Source organism: Thermobia domestica, chromosome 7 (assembly GCF_964235325.1).
Source record: "Thermobia domestica chromosome 7, izTheDome1.hap1.1, whole genome shotgun sequence".
Taxonomy (NCBI): domain Eukaryota; kingdom Metazoa; phylum Arthropoda; class Insecta; order Zygentoma; family Lepismatidae; genus Thermobia; species Thermobia domestica.
In genome coordinates, this window is record NC_137460.1 from 24,884,724 (window position 1) to 24,904,180 (window position 19,457).

Genomic DNA, 19,457 nt, shown 5'->3' on the forward strand with positions numbered 1-19,457 from the left:
AATTTACGAATTATGGCCCTGGATTGTCTCACCCAGGTTGTCCATTTCTACTGGACTTACTCTATACTCCTAACAGTAAAAATATATACCAGTAATTGGCCCCTAACTACCCCTAACTGTGTGTCACTATAAACGGTGTGTCACTGTTAGGGGTATATGTGCCACTGTAAAGGGTAAATGTGTCACTGTTAGAAGTATATGTACCAAGGGCATATGTATCAGTGCTAGGACTGTGTCACTATAAAGGGTATGTGTGTCACTGCTAGGAGTATTATGCGTTACTGTAAAGGGTGTATGTGTCACTGTTAGGAGTATATGTGTTACTGAAAAGGATAAATGTGTCAATGTTAGGAGTATATGTGTCACTGTAAAGAGTATGAGTATTACTGTTAGGAGTATATATGCCTCTGTAAAGTGCATGTGTCACTGTTAGGAGTATATGTGTCACTGTAAAGGGTATATGTATCACTACTAGGAGTGTGTGTCACTTGTAAATTTATATCTGTCACGGATACGAGTATATATGTCACTGTAAAGGGTATACGTGTCACTGTGAAAGGTATACATGTCACTGTGAAGGGTATATGTGTCACTGTTAGGAGTATAAATACTTATATGCCTCTACAAAGGGTATATATATCAGTGCAAGAAGTATCTGTGTCACTGTTAGGTGTATATGTGTCACTGTAAAGGGTATATGTATCAGTGTTAGGAGTATGTGTCACTGTAAGGGGTATATATATATCAATGCTAAGACCATATGTGCCACTGTAAAGGGTATATGCATCAGTGCTAGGACTATATGTGTCACTAAGAAGGTAATATGTCTCAGTACTATTAGTATATGTGTTACTGTAAAGGGTATGTGTCACTGTTAGGAATAAATGTGTCACTATGAAGGGTATATGTGTCACTGTGAGAAGTATATGTCACTGTGAAGGGTACATGTGTTACTGATAAGAGCATATGTGTCACTGTTAGGGGCATCTGTGTCACTTTTAGGAGTAAATGTCACTGTAAAGGGTATATGTGTCACTGTTAGGAGTATATAGTCTCTATAGAAGGTGTAGTATGTATCAGTGCTAGAGGGGTGTCATAGTAAAGAGTATATGTGTCACTGTGAGCGGTATATGTGTCACTGTTAAGAGTATATGTGTCACTGTTAGGAGTTTATGTGTCACTCTGAAGGGTACATGTGTCACTGTGAACGGTATACGCATCAGTGCTAGGACTATATGTGTCACTGAGAAGGTAATATGTAAGGGTATTAGGAGTATGTGTCACTGTAAAGGGTATGTGTCACTGTTAGGAATGTATGTGTCACTGTGAAGGGTATATGCGTTACTGCTAGGAATGCGTTACTGTAAAGGGTGTATGTGTCATTGTTAGGAGTACATGTGTCTCTATAGAAGGTGTAGTATATATCAGTGCTAGAAGGGTGTCATAGTAAAGGGTATATGTGTCACTGTGAACGGTATATGTGTCACTGTTACGAGTATATGTGTCACTGTTAGGAGTTTATGTGTCACTCTGAAGGGTACATGTGTCATTGTAAAGGATATATGTATCACTGTTTGGAGTATATATGTCAGTGTGAAGTGTATATGTGTCACTGTTAGGAGTGTATGTGTCACTGTGAAGAGTATATGCGTCACTATTAGGAGTATATATGTCACTGTGAAGAGTATATATGTCACTGTTAGGAATATATGTGCCTCTATAAAGAGTATACAAGTATGTATCAGTGCTAGGCATTGAGTAATCTACACCCCCCCAACACCCCCCTAACACCCCTCCAAATTTCTTTACACACACCCCTGGATGGAAAGGAATACTCCCCCAAATAAAATTGTATCAGTCACTATCATATAGGTTGTTTATTACATCAAGTTAAAAAAGGTTTAGCGTTTAGGAAAGAAGGCAATATTCTTATTTATTTATTTCACTTCAAAATACGAAGCAACCTCGTTCTCATGTACGGCTTCGAGAACCACATGACCTCATTCTTTCGGGCGGAGTTTCGATGGAAACAATTGACAAAACAGACCGCTGATACCTACCCTCCTGGGCTCCGCGGTCGTTTCCCAGAAAAGAGATTGATGGACAGATGCAGATGACTGAAATTGGCAACGTCTTGAGCGGTCATTCACCTACCTCCTCCTCAATAAGGAAAAATGTGACAATATAGTAATAAGGCTACACCAGATTCAGTTGGTAAGTGCTACTCTGGAACAGGCTCGCAACCAGAAGGGGGCTAAGGAGGGCATGGCCCTCCCTAAATCCAGAGCTCAATACAAAAGCACAATTTAGATATTTATAAGAGAATTTTTAATGAGTTGACTCCTACTAACATATCCATGGACCCCAAAGCTCTGTGGCTGGTTTCGAGCCAGTGTATCAACGAACGGACGTTACAAGGGTGTAGTCAAGACGTTTTTAGAAATGAAGAGATCGATCGAAGTAAGAATTATATACTTTTTAGACTGAGTCTCGTGTTATGCAGGAACACATTTGGCGCTAGCTTAATTTTTGTAAAGTATATTTTTATTCAAGTAAATTCATTGAACGGAACAGGGCTCATAGCGAGTCACTTTTTTAAACTAAAATTTACATTTTTTTCAAGTTGGTCACTAAAAGTTACTTTTTTTCAAATTTGTCATTAAAAGTTACTTTTTTGAGAGGTAAAGTGACTTTTCGTGTGATTTATGTTTTGCATTGGCAGTTTTCTAAGAAAAATATTTTAAAAAATGGCCGAAATTTGTTACTCATTACTCTTCTGAAAACTTCAGAACTTGCTGCCACATGTGAAACAGTCAGCTTTATTCTCACTTCATCTTTTATTCTTTCTAAAGCACAGTGGACGGTTGGTGGATGCTTAAGCTCTCAAGGTGGGGTTGAGAACTCTTCTGTGTCTATTCTTTCTTCTATCATAATAATCTTTTAGTTTTCTCTCGTAATAGTTAACCCTCCGTTCAACGTTGTGTGAGTGTGTTTGTGTGGTTCATCATGTTCGTCTTATGTTACGCTTCTTGTATGTTCTTCTTAAGAGTAGGTGATGAATTTGAATATTTCACGTTTTTGAGCACTCTTAATGCAAAGTTAAATATAATGTCTGGGATAAAGAAATTCGGAAATAGGCCAGAACTGGTTCCACTTACTCAGAAGCTTTTTACATCTGCTAAGTCTGCTTACCGTAACTACAAAGCATACTTTGAAAACCTAAGAAAGGAGAAAGCTCAAAAAGAAATAAAGAAGAAACAAACGAACAAACAAAGAGAAAGGTGATGGAGAAATTGACAAAGGGAAAAAGGGGCATGATGAGATTTTGGTCACTTTTTTGTGTGCTTTTGGCCATTTTTGTTCACTTTTCAACTATTTACAAGAGATCAGATCACTATGAGCCCTGGGATTATTAAAATTAGGGTATATTAAAGAAGACAAAACAGAAAGATACAACATATTTATAAATTGAAAAACTGGATTTCTGGAAAACAACTAAATCAATGAATAATTTTCTTATGAAAGATATTCAGAGCCAATAACGTAGCCAGGAAGGGGCAGGAACGGAGATTAAGAGATCAAATAATATTACAATTAACGTTAACAACAGGGTTAGAGTATTAAATGAAATGAAATTGGAACTATGTACAGTATTAATTACTAAACGAATGTGATTTCAGCGTGGGACGAGGAATTTTTTTCCCAATTAATACTTTTTTTGAAAAAAAAAAAATCACCCACTAAAACTTGCTGGTGTGAATCAATTGAAATAATAGCAGAATTTTGCGAAATAATTAGACTACAATGATTCGTATGTAATCAATTCACATGTAATTACTAAGTAAAATAGTGGAGGTTAATTTCTAATACAGTGGAACCACATTTAACGGGCATCTCTCAATAGTGGATATCTTCGTAAGAGAAACTTTCTTATTTTTCCAAGTCATAAATATGTGTGATGTGGTGTTATGACAGAGAATTCTTCCTTTTAGAGACACCTCTCATTTACGGACAAATAATCGGTTCCACCGATGTCCGTTTTGAGAGGTTTCACTGTATTACTTAATTTAATAATACTAAATGATCAAATGTGTGAACTTACTTTATTGAACCTACCACTGCAAAGAGTTGATATTATTATTATTAATATTATTATTATTATTATTATTATTATTATTATTATTATTATTATTATTATTATTATTAATAATAATAATAATAATAATAATAATAATAATAATAATAATAATAATAATAATAATAATAATAATAATAATAATAATAATAATGCAATAGTTGCGTAACAAAATATACTGTTTTCTTGTTTGAATTTGTTTAAAAATTATATCACTATTCTGAGAGCACACCCCCCTTTTATTTTAAACACCCCCCTAAGTAAAAATTTCTGGCGTACTTACTGGTGCTAGGAGTGTGTGTCACTGGGAAGGGTGCATGTATATTTTAATAGGCGAAAATGCTGAGTATAATTTTAGACAAAAGTACATGAAGTGTACTACAGTAATATTGGCGTTTCGTTATATTCAACTAAATAAAATATTTTTAAAAAAATCAATACATTGTAAAATAAGAGTTCGAAAAAAAAAAACGATAGTTCAAAGCAACAAAATTCTTTCACCTATATCAAAGCTACGCGTGGTTATTGCATTTGAGATTGCACCCGACGAGGTATTTCATGGTCTAACACCAAATATTATGATTGTTTCTAGTTTAAAATTATGACATCACCGGGGAGCTATGCTCTTTCAAACAAAGAGAACAAATTTAAATTGCAGCACTTATATTCAAGTTATGAGTGAACATACTCACAATATAAATGTATGGGGTGTATCAAAATATCCGGGAGCCGTAGACCAACTCCATTGTGAGATGATATAAAGAAGGGCGAGAAGGGGGAAAGTTGCTAAAAATGATGGATTTCAATTTAATATGGTGGATTTTTTTCACTATTTTTTCACTGTTTTGTCCTATGTTAAATTAAAAAGTAACGTTAAAAAATTTGCACTGTTTATCTTCAGCTCCTCACTATACCAACAATACAACATTGTTGGAAAACGGATTATACTGTTTTAGGCCTCCTTACACAAAAAATGTACGTTGCGTTCTAAGAGCCAGACGAACTGACAATGTTGCCTTTTCATTTTAACATAGGTCACCTTACCAATGTAGAGCCGGAACAGCTGGAACGATTGAAAAAAAAATCTGCCATTTTAGATTGAAAACCATCTACTTCCAATAACTTAAGTTTTTTCCACTTGTTTCGTTTCTTTACACCTAATATACTAAAGTTGGCCTATTACCCCGGACTTTTAATACATCCTGCATATAAACGTGTCGAATTGACTTTTTCCTTCCTTTCTTTTCTTTTCTTTTTTCTTTTCTTCTTTTTTTTAAGGTTAAGAATTGTAATAAAAAGTTCTGACTTTGTTGCTCTAGTTGATTGATGGACAAAAGGAAATTCGAATTGGAATTACAAGTAATATAGGATTTCAGGTACTTTTTAAAGTTTTATTGACAGAAATGGCATTCACATTGAAAATAACATACTTTAGATATAAGTGTAATAAACAGGATTAGAATTTTTAAGGGCAGTTTTCACGAAACAGAAGAAAACATACAAAATATGCTATTTGCCTAATCTATTTTGACAAGTGTTCTTTTATCTAATTAAAAGCTATATAAAATAATTACGCCTTCCTCCCTCTCTTCATGTGGATATTATTATCCAATCAACCTTACTTCTAAATTGGGATAAATAACAATATTCTTATTCCTTCGCTGTTCAAAAATATGATAGGCTATAGTGACCGCGAAGATTGTGAAGCCTGAGCTCTACACCAATCATAAAACTGCTTTGCCTCGAGTGTGTTACGGGGGCCGCGGTGGCTCAGTGGTAGAGCGTTCACCTCTGGTGCTTGGGGTCCCGGATTCGATCCCAGCCCCCGCCAAGTGAACTTTGTGGTGGACAAACACCGTGTGCGTGGGTTTTCTCGGGGTTCTCCCGTTTCCTCCCACTTTCTTCATTCCACCATTTCATTCATTTCTCATAATCACCGTCTCCTTTAGCCTAACCGGCATAATCGTGGGACGTAAAACTCAGATTTCATTTCATTTCGAGTGTGTTACATCGGAAGAATTCGGTAGGATTCGTGGAGCTGCCTTCCGAACGTACACTTGAGAAAAAGTGAAACAGCATAAGTGCACCAACAACGTTGCTAAACTTGAAGGACGTGGCGAACGAGTGAAAAAAATAGCATTTAAAAAGCTATAATACAGAACTACCAGTTATTCGAATTAAACTGTAACAATATTAATAGCAAAAATATAAAACAATAACAATACGACACTTAGCGGCAATCTGACAACACTGTACCTTCAGAAGATGTTCTCCGTATAGCACGGCAATGGCAAATTTTCATGGCTGGGGGTTGACGAATACTAGACACCGTCACGTTCTATTAGATGCTGAAATTGGTAGATCTATAGGTCAAGCTTCACGATTCCGTGCGATCACTTTAGTGATGCATCCCTCCCTTTCTTGTACGAGAAGAAGCAAATTATGCATGTGCTGTGCGGCACAGAGTACTTGCAACAGAAAAAACAGAACACATCTACATAGTTGAATTGGCGGAAAACTACTACACATGGTTAAATGCAATATTTCTACTATTTCATCAAGCATACTCGATTGCAATATTATTAGATAATCTGTATTAATTTTTTGTCACTTACGATAATGTCATGTTTATATTTGTACTGTGGTTTCATAGTAAAAGAAAGAATTATAAACTACAGGCTATTTTGCGGAGGATTACAAGCGTCGGTTCGGTAAGCCAATAGCAAATTAGAATGCTTTATTTACACGTGGCTTTGTTCATCGGGGGTTCTTTCAAAGGCAGAACAGATAATACTAGTATTCCCCACGAAATTTTGTAGAAATCTTTTCTCATTTTGATTCTCGAAGATTTTTTTTCTCATTCCGATTCATGAAAACTTTTTCTTCTCTCGTTTTAAAATTTAAGTACCGGTACTTGATTTTTGGAAGTAATTTGGATAGAATTTTACACGTTAGTTCCTAGTACGAAATTCAAATACTAGGTGTATATAGAGATAACTATTGAATAATCAGCAATAACTAAAAAGAAACATATAAATTTGTTGATTAACATTTTGCGATCCAGTGACATCCATGATGATGTCATAAAATACTCCGTTGCAAAATACCAGTGATATCCATGGAGATGTCATAAAATACTCTGTTGCAAAATACCAGTGACATCCAGGGGGATGTCATAAAATACTCTGTTGCAAAATACCAGTGACATCCATGGGAATGTCATAAAATACTCTGTTGCAAAATACCAGTGACATCCATAAGGATGTCATGAAAACGTATCCTTAATAATTAAGGATCGTATTAATCCTGGAGATGATGAAATTTTCCTAGTGAATGCAGGGCACGAGTTAGTTCTACTGTTTCTCCTTAGGTGACAGCACCTTACTGACTGAAGAGAAAGAAAAAAATGTTTCGTCTCAGTAAATAGCAGGCCTAAAGGAGCATTCAATTACGACACACATGTGTTTGTTTGGACGATAAGCAATTGACAACTTCGAGATCGTATTTCGAGATCGGAACAGACTGAGAACGGACTAACTGAGAAATTTCTCGTTTCGTGGGCAACACTAGGTATGGAGGAAAAAGCATGCACAAATGAAATGAAAATAAAACCTTTCAGTTTAACGTCTCTCGCTCGATTATACCCTTAAAGCTAAGGGAGATGGATGTTTAAGGCAAGTTAATGATGATGGAAGAATCGGTGGAATGAGAATATGGGAGGAAACGAAAGTACCCCGAGAAAACCCACGGACACGATGTTGTCCACCACAAACTTACTTGCCCGGGGATCGAACCAGGGACTCTACGCACCAGAGATAAATGTTCTACCACTGAGCCATCGTGTCCCTTTAAAAAAAATGCAGCTGTTTAATATAAGAGTCTTTGGGCCTTATGCAGAATCGTTTTGACGCATGATTAGCGTTATACTAAAAGGCCTGACTACTGCAGGAAACATAAATGTTAGTCGAACTCTTTAGTATGGCACTAATCACGAGTCAGAACGATTCTGCATAAGGCCCTTTCTGTTTAATATCTTTGTAGGTACTAAAGCTTCCTTCTACATCCACAGGGGCCAGTGGGGCAAACTTCGTACTCATTCGGGGTGGCAATTTCTTTTTGGATGTTACAAATTCAACATTTGGAGTCTGAAATCATCTTGGAAATTGCATCTTCGTCGTTTGAATCCAGATAAAAGCACCAACTGCCCCATTTTGCAAAAATTCTAGCATAAGAAGCAGGACACTCAGTGTACGACGATCGGAAAATGTTGATAAGTAGCAAGAAAAGAATGAGAAAGGGGAGACAAGGGGATAGGTAAAGATTAAAAGAATAGAAGGCTCAAAAAAGACAAAGAAAAAGTTCTGGAAAGTTATGATTAATCCGAAGAGAAAGGAACATTTTCCACGTCGGATACTTTCGGAGACCTCATTTTTGATTTTTTTTAAAAAAAGTGTGCACCTAAATATTCTATCCCTAGCAATAAAGAAGGATATATTTTTTGTATGATTAATCGTTGTTTAAGTTTATTTAATTTCAACACTTTCGATCTACTTGTTTTATTCTGGGATTGCTTTCTTCCAGCGAAATGCAATGTTGCCACATGCCACAAAATTGTGTTTTGTTAATGTTTGCGACTAGCTTTAAGAGTTGGTAGTATGTAAGTGGTACGAACTGTTGGCAAACAGTAGTGTTGCTCACGATATGAGAAAAGTGCCTTTTTAAATTCGAGACGCAGCGAGAAACATGAGAATTCTCTCGTCTCGTTCTCCAGATAACATGAGAAATTTATCGACTCTCGTGGCAGCACTAGTTCGCCCAAGTCTTAGATATCAAACACTATTTTTTAGTGTTACGTGATTCAGAACTGATAAAGAGATTGTACGAATATAATGAGCAGAATTTATTGACGTTAAAAGATACAAAAGTTATTACACAATATATTCCATTAATAAGTATATTTTAAATATTGTTATATCACTCTCTTCGTCGACCTCTCGTTATGTAGAAAGATTCAAATCGTTTCTATATGAAATTAATAAGAAAATCAGAGTATAAATTTTGTACATAATTTTACGAAGCGAGATGAGCTCAGAAAATCTGACAATCGAAACAATACGGGTAAAAAATCTTCGAGATTCGAGACGAGACATCTGCAAAATTTACGAGACAAGACGACACGAGTAAATCTTATTTATGGTCTCGTCGGTAACACTACATGCAGACAGGTGGTTAATGTGCATAGTCTTGGGTTCTATTTCCGATAATAGGCCATCATTTTATTTTGTGTGTTGATTGAACATCATGAGGAAAATGAGAAGCTACCTCCATTAAGCGGTAGCGGATTGCAGTCTTGAAAGTCAGATACACAGGATATCGGGCTATCGATACTCTGATTTTATGCATAAACTTGTTGAAGATGTACACATCTTATCAGTCATAATTTTTCACAAACTTTGAAGGAAATCAATTTCAAATTCTCTATATTTTTTTCCATTGCAAACTCTCTATTGTATCAATCATTTCCAACTCGACATTCTGTGACGTTACAGATTGCTTCCCCCATCCTCTGTAAACCCGATCGTTCAATGATTTTTGGTGAAAGATAGAGAAGAATATTGATAATGAAGTCGATAGTCACTAGTTCCTGCCTTAGTAGGTATTGCACCTCAGGCGTTGTCAGTATACGGGTGGCTTAGAAAAAAATGATTTGTCTTTGTTCCTTCTCCAAACAGAAAGAATTGCTCTGATATCATACGTATACCAACTGTCAATGTTTGCGTCATGTTATTTGATCTCTAGTTGCTGGAATTTGTTCATATGATAGCAAGAAAAATAAAAGCTATTTAGTAACGAACTCAGAAATCTCTACCACTAAGAAGAAATAATTTTGTCGTGTTCTACTTTCACGTTTCTCTCACCTGTAGCCAGGATAGTCATTTTATTCCTTGGCAGCTTTGAGGAAACAAATCTTAAATGTCACAAGTGAGGATCTGTTGCACATCGTTCCCTTTCTCTTTCACTGAAGTGCACTGGCAACCCTGGATGACTTTTGGTTTCTCTCCTTTCAAACATTGTTTTTCGATGTTATTACCTAGTGTAGCTGAAAGCACTACGTCGATCGCAGAAGGGCGAGAGAAGACTGTTTATTTGTTGCTGGTAGACGTTTCAGAACAAATAATTTGAAAGAGAAGTTCCAGAGTTCTCGGCATATTCCTATTTTTATTTTCTGAATGGTTTCCAATGCTCTGTGCACATTGTCCACGGATTCATTTTCTTTGCTCGTTTGACGGAATTAACAACACTGAAATTATATGAATCGTGGACATGCAGCTTAAAGTAGAATCCAACCCATAGTAATGAATTAAATATTCTCCCATTGGGAACCGAACCCAGGACTTTATGCACCAAAAAGCATGAGTGCTAAGCACTAGACTAGTGGAAAGGTTGGGTTTGATTACTGATGAGATTACTTACTTTGGAATCAAACCCAAGAAGGGTTCTGCTTCTACTTTAAACAGTACATTATGTCTCATACACGTTTAGTGCCAGTGTTGAAAAGAGACGTTGACTTGAACCAAAGCAACTTGAATTTGAAGTGCTCTAGCGATTCTTTCATATGTTCCGTTGGCAAAACTTTCTGCCACTTCGGCATTGATTTCTGTTACGGACTGTACATACTACAATTATAGCTTTGGTCCAGAATTTCGAGAATAGTCCTAGCTACTCTCTTGATTTTCACTTTTTAAGAGTAAGGTACTATTCTTCTCTTTCACACTTAAATATATTTCCTAAAGACATCGGGATAATAATTTTAGACGACATTCTAAACAATGCTTTACATAGGTTCCGAATTCTCTAGGTTATAAATATGTGAAACGAATTTATTTGATAGCACTGTTCATTATGAAATTGCTGATTGTGAGAAATATTAAACATTTTAATTACAAAATTTAAGAAGGATATGAATATGGATTATAAAATGTATGCCTAAGACTTTCTATAGAAACTTGATGGAATTATATTCGATCAAATTTCAATGTGTGCTTACCTTATGAAAAGTCGTGATATCATGAATGGTTGTATTCTTTCAGCCCATCAACATTATGGACGATCGCTCGACATCGCAGTTTTCACTCCATGAAACTACATTAAAATAGAGATTCCTTCCATATCCTTTCTGCAGGTTTTCCTTGGACCAGTAAGAGCGATGTTGTAGATGTCGTTTCAACAGAAATCCATTGCGGCGCTATGGCTGGACGCTGGGTCCAAGTGAATCCATGTCATTCTTGTTGGCTCCGTAGAACCAAAGGACAAATTGAGTCATAATGGATTCCTGGAAGTAGGAACCATTCACCTTCATGTTTTCTGTTCACCTTACAGATCCCCAATCTCTCTTGTTCACAATTCCAGAAAAAATAATATTGGTGTGTGTATTTGGCAAATAAGTACAGTTGGAGTGCTCGTAAGCTCTTAATTGGATAGTACTTCAAAAACTTGGTATGTCTTTTACAACAGATATGACGGTACGTAATTTCCCAAAAGTTGAGATAAATGCAGGCCTCATTTGTTTCCAATTTGACTTACTCCTTTAAGTGCATTTCGTACAGTTCGTCTTAAGTTCAGCAAATGCGAATTGTACTTTTAATTACACTTAAAAATTCGTATCGCAAAACATATACTGGCGCAGGCGCTTAGCATTTCTCGTTTTAAACAGTAATTATATATGAAACGTTCCGAAAGCTAAGGAAATGGTAACCTTAATGGAATGAAAAGAAAAGGGCATACAGAGTGTAATTGAGAGATATTCAAAATCGCCTGTGTGTGTGTGTTTTTTTTTAAACATTTTAATATTTTAAAACCAAAATTTAATTTAGAATATACTTAGCATGTATCTACCTCAAATTGGGTTTTTATCATGTCACGACAATACTGCCATCTATCTTCGGAAGTTTCGTAAAAACTGAAAACTATGCTCCCCCTGGGAGTGAAAGATTGTACTCCTTTCTAACGACGCCATTTCATGGCTTTAACCCTAGGACTCCCGGTGAGGTCCAATGCACCCCAAGACTATTTTTGACAATTCGTCAGTATTATTTTCCGGGATTCTAAGGGTTAAACTGATCTTAAAGAGCGCATCTTAAGGAAATTGAAATGTACAAAATTTATCCAAAAAGTAGAATATCTAATAGGTTTTTTTTTTTTAATCATTACAATTTCATTGAAATGGGTTCCCAAAGGGAAAGAAGGAAGTTTAAATATTCTCCATTAGCTATTTACTTCGTGGCAAGAACGAGCATTGTAGCTAGTATACTAATTATAATGAATCCTGAGCCCAGTGGTATGTAATATCTAATGGAATTGACAATAGTACAAAGTGAGAGACCAGAACCGTTTTTAGTTGTTCCTAAGCTAAATTATGAACCCTCAAAATGTCAAGAGTGGTCACAGTAGCTCAGTGGTAGAAGGCTTACCTCTGGTGCGTGGAGACTCTGGTTCGTTCCCCGTCCAAGTAAGTTTCTGGTGGATAACATCGTATCCGTGAGTTTCCTCGGAGTATTCCAATTTCCTCCCACATCCTTATTCCACCAATTATTGCATCATCATTCACTTGTCTTAATCATCCGTCTCCCTTAGCCTAACAGGCATAGCCTAATCGTGTGACGTTAAACTGAAAGATTTTCACCTCATTTCATTTCAAAATGTCAAGATCATTTTCGTCGCACGAAACGTCAAGATAGGGTTATTTTAATAAAGTTAACTATTTTTTTCATAGACTAAAAACAATATATGCATTCATTAAACATTTACTTACAATAGCTCCTAAATACAATGTGTCCGCGAAGTAGCTCAACCCAAAGTTTGATTGCCTATATCTTTTGAACCAAGAACGATAAAGATCTGACACTTAAAACAAATGTGTGTTCTATGTAGATAATTTCGAGATCATGACCAAAGTTGGAATTTGTAACGATTTTGTGTAGTAACGAAATAAAGCACCCAAAGTGTAAAATAAAATAAAATGTACAACATGAAGAAAATCAATATTTAGTAGCAGAAAATTGATTTCCTCCGGGTGATAGATACTCTGTGTATATGTGCAGTATGCATCAACATTTATCCATTGGTGCCAAAATGTGACAAAGTTGATGCAGTGTTGCTATGTAAAAAGGCTATTTAATGCAAGTCCTTAAAATGGATTTTTTAAAAATGTTTTTTGACAGAAACGCGGCCCCTGCAAACATTGTTGCCGTAAAATTACTGCAACAGATGTGTTGTAGGTTAATTAATGATAAGCAATAAGAATTTCTGCATAATTGATAACCTGAGTTTTTATGCGAAAATTGGCGATCAAAAAATTACTCACCTACAGCTGACAAATCTGGAATCCTTGTGCAAAGAGAAGGACACTTTCCAGCAAATGCTCGAAGTGGCTGCCGCGTTCTTGTAGACGCAAATTTACATGCTTCACCATGTTTCTTGCAGGGGTAAAAGTGAGGGGGGACGCGGGGAGACGTTGACCTCCGCTTTAAGAAAATATCCATGGCGTACCCCTACTTTCTAAAAAAAAAATACAACGGGCAAAGATAGGCACGGGGGATTGCGTGACGTCATGCGTTCCCCTACCTTTTCATATCCACTTTTACCTCTGATTTCTTGACATCTTTTTTAAAGAATGTTCCTGGTGATTGATTGCATTTCTGTTTCAATGTTCGTCTTCAGTTCCTCAATGGTCCTGGGGTTATTCTTGTACACCACATTTTTCAGGTAACTCGGTAAGAAAAAGTCAGGTGATGTTAAGTTTGGAGAACGGGAGAGCCACAAATTTTTGGAGATGACGTGGTTACCAAAAATTTCCCTAACATTTGCTGTAAAGCGCTCTTCTATTTCCACGAGGATTCCAGGGTTGTCAGCTGTAGGTGAGTAATTGATTTACTGCCTATTTTTGCATAAAAACTCAGGTTATCAATTATGTGCAAATTCTCATTACTTATCATTAATTAATCTAAAAACACCTGCTGCAGTAATTTTACGACAACAGTCTTTGCAGATTCCGCGTTTCTGTCAAAAAACACCCATTTTACAGACTTGCATTAAATAGCCTTTTTACATAGCAACACTGCATGAACTTTGTCACATTTTCGCACCAATGAATAAATATTGGTGCATACTGTACATATACACAGGAACTCCCCCCAGGAAATCAGTTTTTTGCGACTGAATATTGATTTTTGTTCATTTTGTACATTTTCTCTTATTTTACACTTTCGGTATTTTATTTCGTTACTATACAAAAACGTTACAAATTCTAACATCGGTCATGATCTCGAAAATATCTACATAGAACACACATTTGTTTCAAGGCTTTATCGTTCTTGGTTCAAAAGATATAGGAAATCAAACTTTGGGTTGCGCGACTTTACGGATACACTATATTATGTTGACTGACCATCGCTGCTAACAACACCTAGCTGCAATAACACAGCTTTAAAAAAGAACCTTTTACTTATGAAAATATTTGATTTCTTTAGTTATCACAGTTAAATAATTAAAACAGTGTTTGTATTAATCAAATTGGTAACAAGAGAACTGCAGCGCCTCTTTGGCAAATTTCTTGATTTAAAATTTATAAATTGCAGATAACGCTCACACCGAACCAAAATTGACTCAACTCCGAAAAATATTTTAATTTTGAAAATATCCAAACCACGTACGAATGTTATTACTTTTCTTAATCCCCATTCGTCGCTAAGGTATGATTAGCGGATACGCCTATGGTACTGCAGACTCTTATTTGATTCATGTGGTTTAGATCCCACGTAAAACTGTAAGTTCACGTCTCATATAGCCTTTATGTTGAAAAGAACGTTACAAACTCGGATTCAATCACTCAACAAAAACTAAGCAACAGTGCCAAGTGTACACCACGTGAAGATGTTTGGTTTGCTTGATATGAAATTTTCTCAATTAGTATTGAAACCGGAAGTAGTAGTAGATTTCTACGTCTTCCGGTTTCAGTACATAGATTAGGATAGAGATGGAGTACATTCTTATAATGCTTAAGTGATTGCTAAAACACGCTTATTGCTATCTATTACACTTTTCACTCTATGATGATCAACATTAAAACCGGAAGAGGTTCATTTCTGTCACTTCCGCTTTGAATATGGGGTTAAGAGAGAAGATAATAGCTATTTTAGAAGGCTTAAAATAAATAATAAGAACGTCTTGCTAACTCTTATTATTTTTCCTTTATGTAGATCAATATTGAAACCGGAAGTTATAGAGTTCTATTACTTCCGGTTTTAATGGAGAGTTAAGGATGAAGATGAAACGTAATGTTGAAATGCTTAATCGGTTGCAGAAAAAACCGCTTCTCACTATCTATTACCATTTTTACTTTATAGATATTGGTCAATATTAAAACCGGAAATGGTTAATTTCAACTACTTCCGGTTTGGTTATTACCTCAACCGATTAACTTGATTCCTAACTTTTGACCCTCGTCATCCTGGTCCATCTTCATGGCGTTTGATCAACTGGTTCTTTGAGATTTTAGTTTTCAGGATGAACGAACACCCTATTCTTGTCTCCCAGACGGACAGACATGCATTTGTTTGTCTCTCGGGAGGACGAGCTGACACACAGACATACATTGTAAATAAATAAAGAGTTTTGGTGTACAAAACTCCGTAAAAATTAAGATTTCTAAGATTCTATGTCTTTTTAATCCAATCTTGCTCTTCCTAGGGATAAAATAAGAGTAGTCAATTCAGTAATTCTTTATTTCGAAGTGCTTATTATGTATAACTAGCGCTTCGATGGGTTAAAATAAGAAAAATTAGTAATGTGTTTCGTTAGTCAGTTACGTTTTACTATGACTAAAGCCCTCTCAAATCTATAGAAGCAAAGCAAATACAATGAAAAATCAGAAAATAATAAGTAATTTATATAAATAAAAATTAAATATTACTATTGTGGGCTGAATTTGGATTAAAACGGCATCTGAAGTGCCACTGTTCATCTCAGCTGCCCCGAAAACTATGGATTCGACACTAATATAGCTTACTTTCGATCATTTTTATATACCTCCTCTTTCCCCTTCCTCTAAGTTTCACCATCAAAGTAAAATGACAAAAACCATCCCAGGCTCGAATCTCATCTATGTTGAAAATTTGATCGAGACAGTCGGGTGGTTCAAGAGTTATTAAGTCACGAACATAGTCACTTTCATATATATATATATATATATATTGATATAGGTTCATGTTCGTTTTGCTTTTAAAATTGACTTTTGCTAATAGATTAATAATAATATTAATAATAATAATAATAAAAATAACCGTGATTGAGTGTACTACGCAACCCTTAACAGCACAATTACATAGCAGGCATATGCCTATCATGTTCCCCCAGATACATGGGAATGTGTCCAGTATGTGCCTTATGTACCTCTGAGAGAGAAATCACATGGATGGCAAGTGATAGTCACAGTCGATAGCGTACGCAGGAATTTATTTCCGGAGGGGTCCAAATACAATATCAAGGTATTTTATATTAAAATTCCTAAAGTTGCCCCTAAAATTAGGCTAAAATTACATAAAAGTCGAAATTTCGGAGAGGGTCCGGACCCCCTGGTCCCACCCCCTGCGTACGTTCCTGGTCACAGTCTATGTCCACCCTTAGACACATGCCTGACATGTACCTGGGGAACGTTCCTAGTATGTTCTAGGTATGTCCCCCATGCCGTAAGCGTCAATGAACCACAAAATGATCCCCCAAAATATGTTAAACCGCCTATATGTGTGATGTGTTTACATTAAGGTGAGTCTAAAAAGCACGATAAAAAGTGTACCCTATTGTGGGTGCGAACCACCAACTAGGGATGGTACCGAGACCGAGACGGCCTTTTATATACCGAGACGAGACCGAGACCGAGACGGCCTTTTATCTACCGAGACGAGACCGAGACCGAGACGGAGCTCTATAAATCGAGACGAGACCGAGACGAGACTTAGGTAAGTCTCGAAAGTCTCGGTCTCGTCTCGAATATTGATATAGACAACTATTAAGATTGACCTTTACTCAAAATTTCTTTCGTTGCTGTATTAGGTAATATGGGAACAGTTGACTAATATTCAGTGGCGTATTTAGGGGATGACTATCGGACTGAAGCCCCTCCCGAAATAGATTTATGATCATTTTTTCGCATTGCACGCACAACACAAATATTTCTTACTCGTTCTCAAGCCTCTCCCGAAACAAAATCTACTGCTGATGTGTATAGTCATCTCTGTCTCCCTCTCTCAACATATATATATATATACCAGCGGATCCAGGATATGATCGAGGGAGGGGCTAAACCATAGTTTGACATTTTATCCAGTGTAAAGAAAGAAGTAGGATTGAAGCTCATTTTATACAGTGTATAGCTGAGCGTCAAGGGGAGGTATATCCCCTTTAACACTCCCTTTGGATTCTCGCCTATATATCATAAGGAAGAGTTTGTTTGTCTGTGTGTCTGCGTGCCTGTCTTTCTGCTTGCCTGTGTGCGGCCTGGGGACCAGACGAGAGTCCAAGAGTTACGAAATTTGGGTGATGTCCCAGCCTCAGACCAAGAAGAAGCGTTTTTTTTTTTTTTTTTTTAAATTTCGAATCAGGAGGGGCGTTTATCGGGACATGTAAAAGTAGTAGAAAATGACCGATATTAGTGTCAAATGTATAGTTTTTGCGGTCGTTGAGATCAATGGTGTCACTTCCATTAGCGATGACTTTCAAATTCAGCTACCAGTGCATGCGGGCCGGGGTTCACCTGCTGGGAAGGGGGTACCGAGACATGTAAAAATAATACAAAATGACCGATATTAGTGACAAATACATAGTTTTCGCGGTTGCTGAGATAGTGATACTCCCACAGGCCTTGACTTCCAAATACTGGTCCCATGCGAAAAATGGATATTTCATCTAGTTATATATAATAGTCATATATATTAAAAATGCTGATTTTTTTTAACATGCTGTGTGAAATATGGAAGAGGAAATTCTTCTAGATACTCTGCAATACCACTAGACAAACAAGCAGTGTTGCCAACGCAATTTTTAATTTCTCAAATTGCACTACGTTTGATATTGCATATTTCTGTTCAGTTAATTTAGTTTAGTACGTGTGTTTTCTCGGGGTTGTCCCGTTTCCTCCCACTTTCTTCATTCCACCATTTCATTCATTTCTCATCATCACAGTCTCCTTTAGCCTAACCGGCATAATCGTGGGACGTAAAACTCAAAAATTTCATTTCATTTTCTCATTGAGTTTAATGCCTCTTTCAGCAGCGAGGTTATATGAGACTGAACCTACTGATTAACGTTGAATCTAAACCGCATGAGTTCCTGCCGGGAATCTAACTCGGGTCTCTCACGCCATAGGCTAACTGCTTAGCCACGAAAGAGCTCTACATGTTTCTAATTTAGATATTAAATTAAACCACAAAAGCACATATATTATTCAGTGTAACAAAGGACAATACATACAACTAACATCAACATTTTGGAGATCTCTAATAACTCAAATGGCAGGAACATTATAGCATTAGTGTTCAGAAGTTTTAATTACAAGTCGCAGTTATATTATTTTAAGCAGTGTTGGAAACTTAAATAAATTGCTAAATATTATTATAAATATAGTGCAAATAACGTAGCTAAAGTGCAAAATATTTTAAAATTACTCGTAATTTGTTTTATGGTGCAAGAATGTTTTCAAAACACGATGTTTTTCATAGTCTTTCGGCTACTTATTATGTTAATGTCAAAGTATTCGTTCCAGCAATACATGTAAAAGCAAATTGTATCTGAAATTAAACGTAACTGACAACTTTTCAGTAACACTAGTTGTTCTCCCTAAGCCTTAGGCCTGGTGTATTTTTTAGATGCTGCTTTATTAAAATTTTAATTACACCCTAACTGCATTTCATTTGTTATAGTTTGACCACCGACCACCTCAAACTCGATCCATACCATATAGCTATATGCAATTATTCAAAGACTTACAGTTAGTAATACACGTTGTGTTGATTTTTGGTTTGTTTTGTTTTAGTTTAACGTCTCACGATTATGCTAGGGCGGCTAAAGGAGACGTAGAGTTACTGATCATAGTGGAATCCGAAAAACTTCGGTCGTTGAACATTACCGCAACCGGAAATCGAACTCGGGACCATGCGAACCAAAATCAAGCGTACTAGTCATTACAGCAAATGGGGGTTCTTACATTGTGTTGATTTAAATACTTGAGTCAGTGTAGCCAGAGATCAAAAAGTAGCGTGTCTGTGCT